Source organism: Passer domesticus, chromosome 9 (genome assembly GCF_036417665.1).
Source record: "Passer domesticus isolate bPasDom1 chromosome 9, bPasDom1.hap1, whole genome shotgun sequence".
NCBI lineage: Eukaryota > Metazoa > Chordata > Aves > Passeriformes > Passeridae > Passer > Passer domesticus.
The window spans coordinates 39,700,118-39,714,295 of record NC_087482.1 but is presented as its reverse complement, the minus strand read 5'-3'; the positions used below and the strand labels follow the sequence as shown (position 1 = coordinate 39,714,295).

The 14,178-nt window shown below is 38.6% G+C and overlaps 1 protein-coding gene across 1 annotated transcript in view; it reads right to left on the bottom strand.

Annotated features, from left to right (window-relative positions):
* The window catches only part of ATXN7 (ataxin 7), an 82,126-nt gene that overhangs the window by 67,625 nt on the left and 323 nt on the right, over positions 1-14,178 (bottom strand). The gene's annotated exons all lie outside the window — the stretch shown is intronic.

The window sequence follows — 14,178 nt, the reverse complement described above, 5'->3', positions numbered from 1 at the left end:
TGAAATTCTATTTATACATTTCCTTAAAAATGGTATTTATATATGTCTCTAGAGAAGAAAAAGATATGCATTTTAAGCCACAGGAATATTTCATACCAATTACAACTTGTATTACATCAGAAACACAAACAATGAAAGCCTGGTAGCTAGCAGTAAGACACTGGACATCAGGATTTTCCATTTTTAAAATTAAAAAAACCCTGATTGGATCATTTAAAAGGGTGCATGAAGTAAAACAATAATGAAGTAAAAAACCTATGAAGAATATACAAACATATAATATAAACACACTTTTTAAGACAGAAAGGCACAGCTAATCAAGGCACTTGAGAGTACATGAATAATAAGATTTGCAAAATTTATTACTGAGCTTCTCTGTTAAAGGTAACATTATTCAAATGACACCGTCACAGTTATTGCAGATTAAGGATTTCAAATTAGCTCCTTGTGTATATCATTATTTTGAGTAGCTGCATTTTATCTGTCTAATTTTAAATTACTGCAGGCAGATGAAAGTCATCCTAAAATCTGACTCATAATTCAGGTACCATACCACTAACCTGAACAGAGATGCTGGTTCCTACCCAGGTACAACACTATTCCCAATGTAAACAAAGGACACTGGCATGCACCCCAGGCTAAGGATGTCAGCATTTTTCAGACACCTTTCTGACTGTTCCATTTTATGGTGATGCAATATGACCTACATTTTCAACGGCCAAAGAGAGACAGAGAGACAGAAAGGGAGGAGATAGAGAAAATAAAGACAGACAGACCTTTGCTGTCCTTATCCCCTACCAACTACAGCTTTAACTGGCCCTCATGGGGGTAGTAATGGGCAAGAATAAAAGCAGAATAACCTTATCACAAATTCTGAATGAGAAGCTGAAAGATAGGCAAGTGTAAGAAACAGCAAGATTTTTTCCTCAATCCTGTGAACAAGTACATAGTGACACCCTCAATAGGAAAGAACAGCAGAATCAATAATTTTATAATCAATTGCCAGAACAAAGCTGTCTGCAATACAGATGCATATTTTACTACCTTGCATTTCCTCTCATGTTCCCTACCACTTCATTTCCATGTATTCCCTTAAGATGTCGAAACAAAACACAAAATAATCCACATCATTATCATCATTTTTACAGAGAGAGGAATTGAGGAAGGAGTGATTTGCCTACAGTTACATACCAGGCCTAAGGCAGCCTTGGGAACACAAAGCATCACTCTTCATTATCTCTGTCCTCTGCAATCTATTAGGGACTGTGATACCTGTCACTATAATATATAATCTTGACATAATACCAGAATTATCTCTGTCTTGTATTTCTCGCACATGAACTTCACACAGAAATCTGTACTAAATTATTATTAATAATCCTAACTCTCAGAAAGCTTTCCCTCACAAATGATGGTCCACATTTCTCAAACTGGCTCTGGAAATGTGCTTGACTGAGCTGTAAAACTCAGCTCTGGAAATGTTAATGGTCTTTTTCATTATAAACATGTGAAAATATAGAACTAATTAAATCTTTGTGTGGTTTTTTGGTGGTTTGGGTTTTTTATTATTCTGCAGCTAAAGCACCTTTCTTTTCAAAAATCTGTAGTTTTCCACAGTCAAAACTAGTATTTAATAAATTAAAAGCTTGTTGCTAGGTTTGTATTAAGCAAAAATCAAGATATTTTGGCTTTTGGTTATTCTTCTTTAGGGCAAGAATATCCTGCAGAATATCTGCAAAGCACTTAGAGCTGGTAGTTAATACAATATGCAAAATAATAGTAAGTAATTTTTTATCTTTAAAACTGAAAGCCAAAACATTATCTTAAGTATATCTCTGTACATCCAGAATTACTTCAGATCTTTCCAGAGAGGTTCTTGGGATTTGCACACAGACAAACAAGACTATAATTTGGCATGGTATTTGAAACCAGAGATCAATAAAATGTATAGACTAAATCCTGGGTTCGAACTGTGATTTTATGATAACAGCAGCTTTCTTATCAAGCAGCATTCATCTCATGAAGTGCAATCAGCCCTACACAGCAAGGGGTGAGAAACTGTTGCTCATTTGCTCGAGTGCTTCTGCCTTTTCCAACAGCAGCTTTCCATCAAACTGTTTAGCAGTGAGGAGTTAGGGAGGCAAACAGCACCTGTACCAAGAGTGAGAAAGAAAAACCTTAAAGCCCATCACAGTGGAGAATCAAGAGACAGACAGCTACCAAATATGAAGGAAGGGAAATACCTGTAACATGATGGGAAAAAGCTTGGAAATTGAGAAAGGATGGGCACTGCAAAGGGAGGATGGGGTGCAGGGGTAGGGTGGGAGACACAAGGTCTTAAGCAAAAACGAGAATTATTTCTCCTTCAACACTTGCCCATAAGACTGTGGGGAAATCCTCACTCAATTAAATGAAAATACAATCACACATTTCTCCACTTCTATTATCCCTGACTGCACTTTGGTCAATCTATTTCACTCTTTGAAACTGAATTTAGTGAAAAACTGGTATTTCTTCCATTATAAACAAACTTATTTATGTTAATCTAGCATATAGTCATGCTGATATAAAAGAAATCTCTTCCATATTGTCAGCATTACTAAAGCTCTCCTTCGTGAATATTTCACATCAGTATTTTCTATCCTTTTCTCCTTTTTTCCCCCTTTCTTCATACTATCTCTGTCGCAGAAGGGAAAGAAGCAGAAGTGGCACTTTTATTGCTGTCCAACACCATAAAAATTTCAGCTGGAGAAGCCAACCAGTGCAGGCACCAAGCCCAGCATCCATCCCAGAACGACTCTTCCCTTTGCCTACCAGTGACTGCCACCTAGAGCCAGAGTGCACCAAGCAGGACAGAAATGTTACAGCAACAACAGAGATGTCAGCCCCCAGCAAAAATAAAAAACAAACCAAGAACTCACACTCTAGAAAGTTACATCCAACTGAAAAGATTAAAATAGTTAGGTTTCTCTTCTTAACATGCCTTCTGAATAATAAGCATTTGGCCCATGTCTCCCTGCTTTTCTCTGAAAACTGCTATTTTATATATATTTAAATCACATATGTGGGAAAATATATATATAAAATAGCACTATACTGCTTTTCAAGTAAATCCTGTGTTTCAGTTTGTTTGGGAATAAATGTGCTGGGCCACGCTAGGAAACTGCCTACAGAATCTCATCATCAGCTGAAGATGCAACAGTGACATTTCAAAGACGACCTGTGTTAAAATGCTGACAAGGCTTTAACAGTCATGATGTCAGTGATATTAATAAGACAAGAAATGTCTTTTTAGTGGCATGAAACTTAATTAAAAAACCCTAATATTTTCAATTTAAGAAACATACTCACACTGACCCAAATACACCAGTGGCTTAAATGTCTACAAAAGCCCACCCAAGCAAACAGCACTTCTGACACACTAAAAGCTTAACACATATTTATAAACTGTATTAATTCACAGCTGCTGACTGTATAAAATCATATCTTTTTCTAACTACTACTTATGTAACTATTAATAAGGTGCCTAATTCCCAAGCATTAGTCAAACAATCACTAGATACTCTTTAACAGAATAAAAGGAAGGATTTTTTTGTTATCATTTACCTGGAGAATATAATAATTTGCATTTTAAAATATTCCCAGTAGCAGTTCCCTTCTCTGCAAACTATACATTCTGCAAAGCCAAAGCTATGTGAGTGTTAGCATATTCGTTAGCTATTAAAATAATTTATTAGCTATGACTAATAATGCCTTGTGAAGAAATCAGTTCTCCAGTTTTCTCACTCTTCTGCTCATGGATAGGCAGACTGGTAACAGAGCATTAGAAAACCAGATTTCTTCTCACATTTATCATTCCATTAGATACACAACCTCCAGGTTCCACACTATCCCTCCCTTTACTGCTAGTCCCATGAAGAAATTAATTTTTCCCAAGGGGATACATGTTCACAGATAAAATGAAATTAAATGGAATTACAAATCTCACTGTTGAACACAGCTACCTACATATGAACTAAATGTCAAGCTGTAGTTACTGAAAGCAACAGTTTGAATGCAGCCAGCTGGAAAAATTGCTCATTCTGATCCACACTCAGGACATGCTTTCCCCCACGAGGCACTCCACGAATCCCCATCATTTTTCCAAGCAGAATAACAATTCTGCAACTGGCCTAGATGCAACACTGCAGCAAAGAATATTTAAACAGAAGGATGACAGGGACTCACTGTAGAATTGTCCTGGAAGATGACATGAAAGAAACACTGGCAAAAAAACCAAACCTGTTGAAAAAACAATCTTTCCTTGACAACTACCACAGCTTTTCTCACAGATAAAACAAATTCCACTTGAAATAGAACTGATGAACAGGTTACAGAGCTGGAGAATAGCTTTCAGCATGATCCAGTAAAAATGTCTCCAGTTAGAGATCTGTTATCCAAAGGAGAGATAGAAGGAACCTCCAAAGGTCAGCCCGTCCATCCCTCAGCCCCAAGGCATGATAACTAAGCTACCTGGTGGGAACAATACAAGTAATCAAACCTGTTCTTAAAGACCTGGGGCAATGGATAAGCCACTGTCCCACGGGTGATTACTCCAGCCTTTCAATACTTCCACTAGAGAACTGTGTTTGTCCATGATCAATCTTCATTGCTCGAATGTGACCTATTTATTTCTCCACCTGCCACAAGCCCCCTGCTTTGCAATGTCCTTCAACAGATCTGTGTTCTCACCCTCTATTCCCCTCTTTTTTACTGTAAGGAATTGCATTCTTGTGGCAGGCACACATTGTTCATACATCGTGGTTTTTTAAATCTTCAAGCAACTGCACTGGCATCTCCACACCTCCTCTTTCCTAATTTCATTCAATGCAGACCTGATGTCCCCCATGTGTGCAGTTAATGAATACTTTATTTCAAAACTAAAGCAGATCAAGCAGACTTATTTTCACAAACTCAGGATCCTTAATATGATATAGATTTACTTTGGGTTTTTTGTCTAAGGACGTTTAAGAAGCTCAGCTAGAACACAGCATGCACCTCTACTCTATGCAAGGATTTACATATAAGTAAAACAAATAAAAGCATAGATGATATTCCTATCAATTTCAAAACTCAACTCCTGTTTATGAGTTAATAAAACGTCACTATTACGGTGTGAGCACAAACATAAAAAAGAGGTTGGCCCCATTGCCCTGCAACAAAACTATGCAGTTCCCCTTTGGTATCAGAGATGGTGCTCAAAGAAAAGCTGTGAAAAACCAGGAACACAGAAAAATACTCATCAAATGGCAAGAAAAATAAAAAGTCATAAATTGATATGAAAGCTTCAAAGAAAATCTTCACAAAATATGACCACATGAAAGCAAGGTTTTTCTTTTATATATCTTCCAGTACTATATTTATGTGTGCAAAGTCTCAACAGTTGTGTTTTCTCTTTTTGAAGTATTTCTTTTTCTAAGGCAAATATCACTCTTAAGCTTTAAATTCTCTGATGACAACAGACAACTGTATCTCATACCAACATTACTCTCAATGAGACACTTGCCTGGGAAGATCTTTGACTCCAGAGATCATGGAATTTCCAGTTACTCCTTCCTCAACCAAGGGATAATGGAGCATAGCTAAGTCTGGGCCCTGCTGACAACTGGATTAGCACAAACCATTCCTTTAACTGCACTGACACATAGTTAAGGTGATATTTTTCTATTTCTTTGTAAAAAAAAATTCATTTTGTTGTGAATTGCTGTACATTTCTTAACCACAACACACGGTGCTGTATCCTACCCACACCTCCCAGAAGGTGCCCTGTGCTGGGGCTGCCTGTTACCTGTTTTTCTCCCAGCCATGACAGTTATTGCAGCTGCTTAAAAGACACCACCTGCACAGAAGCCAGCGGACAACAACTGCTTATTCAAAGACAACTTAACTTTTAGAGGCCTTTGTAAAAAAGCAACACATTCTCATAGCACCCATCTCAAAAGAAGATACAGAGCAGCAATTTCACTCACTGCTACTAGCAGAAAGAGAAGAAAATGTAGGTTGCAAAATGGCTGTCTTAGAGTTTAAACTCTGTGCCAAATTTAGTAGGCTAGTCCTAGAAAGACTGGGAGGCAATTACAAATTAAGATTTGATAAGAACAATCCAGCCATCGGGAAATTTGTTACCTGTATTACCATCATAAGTCAACACCAACATTTGAGAAGATGATTAAGGTTCAAAATCCCTTCAAAGGCTTGCAAGACCAGGAAAGACTTCTTGAAACATTTGAAAACAACAGCTCTTGAGCTATTTCCTGCCATTTGTTTGATGACATGAACTACAGTTACAGTCAGTCACTCCTTGTGCAAGCCTTTCACATAACAACAGGATAGAAAAGCTCCACCAGAAAATCTGACAATAAATATCCTCCTATTCCAATCCAGACAAAGTGGCTGCAGCTCAAGTGCAATTTGGGTACATGTAAAATTAAATTTCAAACTAATGATATTTTAAAAAAATCTCATGTTTCATTTTAATATGTGTGTGCCCAATTTTATTTCAGGATATGTTATTGTTCAACATCATCCTGACTTTATATATATACACACACAGAGAGCAAAAACCACAAGCAGTTCTCAAAAATGAAAAAAACCCCAAACCACCAACCCATAACTGCCAAAGTGACACTGGAATGAAACTGAAGTGAAAATATTTACCATGAGCCACAAAATCACAGGTGCATACTTATTAATAGCATGGCTTTGTTTTACCCTGATCTCCTACAAGCCAATCTTTATTAATCTAAGTTATAAAATCCAATTTATCTGCCTTGCCTGTTTTATTAGTTCAATTCTCTCTATGTATAATCAAAATTTAATTTTTTTATTAAAATAAAAGTGAAAAGCAGTGGATCAAAAACAACTTGTGATTTTCAAGCATCCTGTACTAATATTTTGCAAAAAAACCCCAAAACACGCAACAAGCGAATCTGGATGCTTGTTTATAAAACATTATAAGAAAAGGTCACCTTGTAACCTGCATGAAATAAAACATTGCAAGAATAGATACATTGTTACCTCCTTTCATAACTATTACTAAAATAAATAACATTTTGGGCTTAATGTTTTGGGTATACCTATAGCCACTTCCATACCTCAACTGAAAATGTACATGTATGTATACACACATATGGATACACACATACTTTACAGATAATGCATTTTGTGTCCAATTCCTCTATTTCCTGATGTTTGACATTAGCTTGTCTATTTACCTTTTATAACTCACCAAAACATTTTATGAAGCAGATTATTTTATTCCACAATTTGCTGGTTTTTTTTTTTTTTCCTTTTCCTTATACTTTTCAAGCTCAAATTCTATCCCTGATGGAAATAAAGTACAGAAATCACCAGGGAGGCACTCATACATCTTCGAATAAAATCTGACTTGCAATGCAGAAATTATCTTGATTGTTCTTTTCTTGCACTTCTGAAATTACTGGTTTGCTTTTATGAATTACTCCCCTAAACACCTTAGTCCTCAGTCACTGAATATCTTTTGTGTTTGGTTTCACTGCTGTGTTCAGTCTATCATTCTGACAGCAACAGCACCTCGTACTAGTCAACAGTCTGGTGATTACAAAATTCACTCTGATGGAAAGAATTAATCCCCTCAGGAAGGAGGATAGCTGGGTTGAAGTCTCCCACACATGTGGCGAGCAGTCCAGCAGATAACAGCTCTGCTAATGATGAAAAGGGAACCAGAACCACCACCTCCTCCTGGGTTTTGAAAGCAAAGATTGACCTTTGCTCCCTTTTTGAAAGAAAGGGCTTATGATCCTAATTTCAAGAGAGCATGAATCCAAAATGCTCCCTGGAGAAAGGTGCTTAGCCCTAGCAAGAGGCAGGATTTAAGCACATTCCTACTTCAGCTACTGCATAGAAAATGTGCAGATTCATCATCTCCTTCAAGCCTTTCTGGCTGGTATAATTTTAACAAAACACCAACAAACACTAAAGAATTCGGCTCCCCCACCTTCATGGAAACATGACCCCACTGGCCTCAGGCAGACCAGCCTTCCCTTTTTGACCAGCTTGAGCCACAACCTGGATCTGCCCCTGCTGGGTCTGACAGTCTCTGCTGGAAATGCCCAGTTATCCTCTCATCACATTTCTCTTGAAATATTTGATTAAACCATCTGTTTAGACAGCATTTGAGGCAAGTTTAGAAGCTGCATTTGGCACACTAGAAAAAGAAAGTGAAGAGAATGTGCCATCTTCTCAAGGCCACAACTTCACTTTGGGGTTTTACACTGTTTCCAGTCCTTATTGGGAAGACAACAAAGTTCAGTGTTTTCACAGGATTATGGAATCTTAGAACCACGGAATATTATGAGCTGGAAGAAACCCATAAGGATGATTGAACCCCAACTCCAGGCCCTGCTCAGGACACCCCAACAATCCCCCCTGTGCCTGAGAGCATTGTCCAAACACTCCTTGAGCCCTGGCAGGTTTAGAGCCATGACCATTCCCTGGGGAGTTCCAGTGCACAGCCAGTGCCACCTGTACTTCATTCAACATTTTACAAATGAAAACCTGAGCAGGCATCACCCAAGCACGTACTCATGCCTCCAATTATTTCTATTTCTCTGCTCAGGCTTGTACTTCAGAAATCAGGGGTGAGAACGTGTGCCAGTGTATCATGTTCAATGGGAACTGCAAATTGTAGCTGTGTTTGAACACTACCCCTGGCAGAGTTTCTCTATTACATGAAAATAAACCATTAAATAATCCAAAGCAAAATATAAACCCAATTTAAAACAAGAAGCAGATGTTTATCAATAGACCTGATACTCTTTCTCCATCTCCTGAGACAGAAAGCTTTCTTTCAACATCTCCCCATGATGTGGCCAAGCTCAAAGCCTTGTAATATTTTTATGTCTTCTTTTACAGTTTGGGACTGCTTTTAAAAAATAAAGAAAACAAACTTAACCAACCAATTTTTTTAAACTTCAAAAAGCTGACTCAGAAGCTGTGCAATAGCTCTGATTCAGCTTTCTTAGCTGAGTCAAAGCATCTGGCCACGTGATTGAGAAAACACCGCTCTGAAGTCGGGCAAGAGCTCTTTCCAAAGGAGGAAATGCCTGCCTTTCCTTGGAAGTGTTGTGCAAAGCTTCCTTGGTAGCACTAAAAGTTATTTATTTAAACTTGATACAAGTAAATATGATATTCACAGCTCTCTTATTGTTCATGCAATGTTTCAAACCACAGTTAAATAAAAATATTTACCACCTGGCCCGATGCCAGTGAAGACAAATTCTTCTAAGTCAGTGGTAAAACCTCATTAAACATCCACCTCTTCCTCTGAAAGTCCTGGCACAACACTGATCACTACCACAGCCATGAACTGAAGGACTGAGGAAGGAAAAACCAAAAATATGCTCTGTTTCCTTAGTAAAATAAAGTGAAAACATCCTACCAACAAATTAACAGAATGCTAGATAACTGACTAATCCTGTCAAAAACCCTCCAAAATACTACATGTCTGCTTTCTTACAAAACACATGAAACGGAATCACAGAACACATGAAATGCCACCCCAAAATTACCTGAGTCACTTTAAATCACAGAATGCAGACATCATGTGGCATCTCTGAGCCACTGCACAGGCAGTCTACAGTGTTAATGATTTTTAGATTAAAAGAAAATTCTAACCAGCTAATCTTCATGACACAGAGTTTCTTGAGACACCTGTTAAAACACCTTGACTTTCTTGCTACATGGGAACCTACCAAGTCCCTGGGAATGGGTATCATGACCCAGGGTGCCACTCCTGCTGATCCCAGTCCTCAAACAGAGCCCCTTTTGGCACACACACAAGGCACAATTTCCTTTGCATCCCTGCACCTGAAAGCTCTGGCTCCTACACTCGATACCTCCAGTATCATGAAATTTCAAGCTGAGTTTGACAAGCTTTAATAAATTAGTCACAGATCATCCTAAAATGTACAATAATTGATCCTCAAGCTTCATAAATATTCAGTAGGATCTGGATATGAAATCTGGAAAGCTGTTACATAATTCCTGTGAAGATAGCTGAAAGAGGACAGTATCAGAATGCCACCTGTGTAATTGAGATTAACTAAGACACAGAGCCCTTACTTAGGAAAAAAAAATATTTCAAAGGACCATGCAGCACTATTTTTTGTTTGACTAAAATAAGGTTTTCTCCCTTCAGGAGAAAAGTAGTAGTAATTAAATATCTTTCCAATGAACAAAATATTTCCAGGACTAATATTTTGCAAGGTGCTTCCATCAAAATTTCTGGAATTTTACAGGCTTCTTTCAGTTACAAAATAAAAAATAACAAATAAAACTAGTACTGTAGACCACAACTTGTGGTTACACTATTACCTGATAGGAGTCAGGTTTTTAATGTATGGGATTAACAGTACATTTAATCAATCTTGGTAACACAGGCAGGAGACAGCAAAATTGATTACTGTTCAGATAATAAAATGTTGCATTTTAAAATTATTGGTATTATCACTACAGTCACAACAAGTATTTTCCTCCCTTCTCCCATTCTGCTGTAATTCTATGAAAATGGGCTGGCTCTGCAGAAACACACGGGTCCATGTCAGGAAAGCTTTTTACTTACAGGCTAAGAACCACTCACTTTTTATACCTCAATCAGTGGGTTGAAAGATTTCAGGTTTATCTGCCAAGAATGACTATTTTAATATCTGCAGAATTAGACAGCCAGTGTATTAGAATTTTTACAGAACGAGATGACAAGCTCTTGGAACACTGATGCTAATTTTCAGTAAATGCTGAGGCTACAGAAGACTGCAAAGAAAATAAAACTCTAACATAATTTAAAATGAGAACATAATAAAACTCTAACATAATTTAAAAGGAGAAAAACAGTCTGATAGGTTAGCTTGGTATCAGCCTTGCACAGAATCCTGGTATATAATCAACAGGAAGATAAAGGATGATGGTAAAAAGTAATGCTAAACATAGACTTACAGAAAATAGGTCTCGCTAAATAAATTTGGTACGGCTTTCTGACAAGAATATAGGTTGGACTGGATAAAAATACCCTGCAGTTTCTGACCTACTATACTTAGATCTCTGTAAGATTTAGTGCTACACAAAAGTCTGATTTAGAAGTTAGTCAACATGAAGAAAACCTGGAATCTAAAACCACGTCATAAATTATTAGCGAGGCTAAAGAAAAATATTTTAAATCCACCTTGTCAATAGTTAAAGCTGTTTTCTTAGCTCTTAAAAATCATAGCTCATTATAGGCTGGAATACTATAAAAAGCTTCTTCCCCTTTAACTTTTTGTGCGGTTGGGAAAAAAATCATATACACACACAGTTAAAGAAAAAGGGAGGAGGTATACAGTCACTTTAAACTTTTGCTCTCATAGATTGTTTCTCAAGAGAGAAAACTTCAGCATTAACAGATTTCCTCAATAAAAAAACCATCAGTGCACTTAAAAGCCATATTTTCAGGAACAAAAAAAAAAGAGTATACTTATGAAAAATCAAAGCCAGTTCCACACACGTGTAACATCTTGCAGCACTAAACTTACCTAGGTTATACTTCTTGCATCCAGAGTCACCTGGAAACATTACAGAGGATTATTTAACACTTTTGACAAGGACAGATGTGCAACAAATTATTATGTATAAGCTGCTCCAGGGTCTTACCATATGGCACACATAAAAGAATTCAAGGAAAGAGGGAAAACTGCATGACATTTTAGCTTGGTTGAAAGCACACACAGGTACTGATTCCAAAAGAACCGGCAGAGTAAGGTGCCATCCCCTGTGCAAGAACTTTTCCCTACTGTGTGAATCTCCACTGCTGATGTTTTAGGGAAGGTTCAGTGCTACTCAGTTGAAGGATTACATAAAAGACCGTAGCTGATAAAATCTGCACAGAGTACCCAAAGTGGTGAAGGACAAATAAATAAGAGTAAGTCAATCTGTTCCAGAAATCTACACCATACATCACACTGAATTAATGGCAAAGACATGGCTTTGGGTATACAGCCCAGTGCAGCACCCTCCACACACGAGAACCGAGGGTTTTTTCACACTTACAGGATGAAGAATTCTGCTTGGAAATGGAGCAAAGCAAAACAAAAACTCCTAAGACACAGTGAGTTCTCAAACACATACAGGAACCCAGCAAGCCAGAATGGCTTCCCAAGCAAAAACTCCCATGGATATTTAATATGTCAAATTAGAACAGGAGAGAGAACAGGCTGTTGCATCAATACCTAGTCTTAGTGAGATTCTTGATGGTGTATTTACCAAGTTCAACTTCCATTCTAAAGGAGAAAAGTTAATGAACATTGATGGTGCCTGAAAGCCCTGTCTTAAAAAGAAAAATAATGGCTTTGTTCTCAAAGTTGTTCTTATGAGCTTAAGACCCAGAATAAAAAAATTCAGAGAAGCTCCTAATTAGTAGCTCATATGAAGAATGGAACAAAAGTCATTAAATATTATTAACTAGTCATATGTACTGCTGTATTCTAAATTAATTACTCAAGGACTATCTATTTGTCATTTTGGAGAGCTTAATAAGACTATCTGACCAAGAGTGGAATGATGAACAAAAAGTGAGAAAAGATCGTATTGGATTAAATGACAGAAAATGACACAGAAGTTCTGAGATGATTAAATAAATAATTGTGGATTTTCACCGACAATAGTCTTCAGTTCTGACCAACTTCTCCTTGTGATAAAAACCAAATGGCTCAGAAAATGGAAAGAGCTCAGAGAGGTGTAAGAAAAATATTAAGTCTTGATTAAATGGGATGTTTCAAGATTCTTAAGACTTCCAAAAGGAAATAAGTGGATGAAGAGAGAAAGGCAGTAATTGTACAAAATTTGCATAGAGAAGTTCAGCTAGGTCTTCTTCTCACCCTTTGGCAAAATACTAGGCTGTTCCACAGTGACCAAAGCCTTAAGAAAAACAAAGTTTTTGGTCAAACCAACTGAATGGCAACATATCAGAGTTCATAGAAGTGAGCACCTTCAGTACAGCTTACATAGTTCATGAATGCATGGCCCATTCTTTGGCCCAAACGTGGGTAACTGGATAGATCGTTAGGTTTTCATATAAAATGATATCACATAAAAGTCCATAAAAACTTCAAGAACAGAAGCCACTTATCCAAGTTTCCCAAGTTGGAAACGCTTTATTCCTAAGAGTTCTGGCGGAATTTTAATGACCACTCCCAGTAATTCTTCCCTAATAGCATCTTCCAAAGGGCCTGATCAGTTGCCTATTGAAGACAAAGTACTGACTTGAAACAATCTACAAATCCGTAAAGAGCTGTTAAATGCCTCTATCCAGAACAAAAAAGCGCCTTTTAATCTCTCACAGCACTGAAACCAGGAACTGACAGATTACAGCACGTATTAACTTCGTTCTCTGCTCACCCTGATTTTCCCCACCACCCTAAAACTGTGAATGAATAGTGCTAAGCAGAACAAGACAGTGAGCCACTTAACTGTCCAAACCAAAATGAAGAGGGAATAGAAAGGTGTCAAACTCTGTGATATACACTACAGTAGCATCACCAGCACTGCCCAAGCATCCAAGCCTATGGACCAAAAGCCTAAAACTCAACACATGGTAACACCTTAACATCTCTTTTCTCCAGACCCCTCTAGCCACTTTTTCCATCACCAGCTTAGTTTGCCAGGACAAGAAGAAACAACTATTGTTCCTATCTGCTGATCATTGTCAAACGCACCGGGAAACATCGGAATAATTTTTGTCACGCCCCAGGCCCTGCCGCTTGTCCTGCCAGCATCGAGTGGGGATGAGCCCAAGGGCAGCGAGGGGAGGCCAGCCCAGCTCCCTGCACCCGCGCCATGGGCACGTCCTCCACACCCTCACCAGGGAAAGGCACCGAGGAGCCAGCGCTGCCGCTCCATCCTCCCACGGGGGATCCCACCACCCTCGCGGTGCCGTGTCAGTGACACCGGGCACCGTGACGGGACCGTCCACCCGCCCGCTGGGTCACCGCCACCGCGGCGGGAACGCCCGCCCGCTGCCTTGTGCCGTCACCGCCATCGCTGCGGCTGGCAAACACCGCCGCGGTGCCCCGCAGGGCAGCTCGGGACCCCCGAGGGCGATGGTGACGGCACCCCGGGGAGGACACCCCGAGG